This window comes from Frankliniella occidentalis, unplaced genomic scaffold (genome assembly GCF_000697945.3).
Source record: "Frankliniella occidentalis isolate FOCC.00 unplaced genomic scaffold, Focc_3.1 Scaffold449, whole genome shotgun sequence".
Classification (NCBI taxonomy): Eukaryota; Metazoa; Arthropoda; class Insecta; order Thysanoptera; family Thripidae; genus Frankliniella; species Frankliniella occidentalis.
Window position 1 is genome coordinate 102,211 of NW_026267568.1, and position 1,655 is coordinate 103,865.

Genomic DNA, 1,655 nt, shown 5'->3' on the forward strand with positions numbered 1-1,655 from the left:
ACCCTGCGCTGCGTCATCAGCGAGCAGCTGCTGCGCTCCAGGAGGGCCGACCGCTACTTCTTCGACAACCCCGACCAGCCCTACCCGCTGTCTCCCGGTGAGGCCCGCAGCTGCCAGCCTACTATCGACACAGTGTTCCCGAACGGGCGGGTCCGAAGACTCGGGACGCGTCCGAAATCGTAGGTGTATACGAAGTGAGATGTATCTCCCTCTCGCTCTCACCTGCTCATTCGGTAGCGTCCCGGCCCGGGTCCCCAGACCCGCCCGTTTGAGAACACTGCTGCTCGAGAAACACGAACTCCCCCGCCGCCCGGAGCAGTATATGTGCGAATATAGAGTGACGACGATAGGCCCGCCGCGCCAAGGGCCAGCGAGCCACTTATTTAGTCGAAAACGTCGTGCTGTAAACGGCATCACTATCTTACATTTCCCCAGCAGCCTACGCCGGTGTTGGCGCCTGCAACGCGCTGGCCCAGTGAGAAATCAGTGGTCGAATCGACCTCGAATCGACGTCGATTAGGCAGGTCGGAAAATTGTCGATTCCAAACGTCGAATCGACGGGATTTTGTCCCGCAAATCGACGTTTTTTCGACATCGGCTATTTCGATAATTTTTCGAAAAGGGACTTAAGGGACGGATTTTAACGGTTGAGCTAAGTCCAATGGCGACTGTTGGTGTCCGTAGGCACCCCCCGCGTCGCCATCACTTTCAAAAATTACTGCAGGAGGTGAAGTCCGTGACGGACACCTCCCGCGTTCGAACGAATGCGTCTCCAGACTATAGTTGTTTTGGCGTTGCGGGTCACCAGCGAGAGCTAACTGTACAGTCAGGGGAAGACCCTGTCTCGAATCAACGTCGAATCGACATCGATCATGTACAATACGAAATTTCTTGCAATTTAGTACCAGGAACCGTTCTGTAACACGTCAAGACCCATTAGCTGAGTTAAGCCGTGTCATAGGGCACTTCTCGAGTAACATCGAAATTTCGTCGACAACTTCGTCTCAGGACCAACGATAACTTCTCGAGCAGTCGACGTCGATTCGAGGTCGATTCGAACACTCATTTCTCACTGGGTGGGTAGACCAGCCCGCCAAGCAGCAGTGTAGAGCCGGCGGCCCGCCCCCGAGCGCCCGCGAGTCCAGGGCTCTGGGCAAAGTTAGGCAGGGGGGCGTTTGGCGGCCAACGTTTGCTCACTCTGCAAATCTAACCGTATAACAAGGTGACAGTTTTAACTGCAAAACAAAATTTCTTACAGTTTAAACTGCGAAACTAAAAAGTTCTACATTTTATACTGCAAAACTGTGTAGCTCAACAGTTTGGACTGTAAACTAGCCCTATGCAGTTGTGCATTTTAAACTGTAGACCTTTTAAGTTTCGCAGTTTAGACTGTAAGGAGACTTTTAGTTTTGCAGTTTGAACTGTCACCTTGTCGTTATACAGTTAGACGTGCAGGGCACATCAGCTCACGTCAGTGCATCGTGGGGCGCCTCGCCTCGCCTCCCCCAACGTGTCCGTGGCGACGTGACGGTCCCCGCGGCGGACAAAGCCGTGGAATGCGCCGCGCGTCAGCGAGTCCCAGAGGCTGGGACGGAAGCGCGACGCCTCGGGTGTCTGTCTGTCTGTCTGTCTGTCTGTCTGTCTGTCTGTCTGTC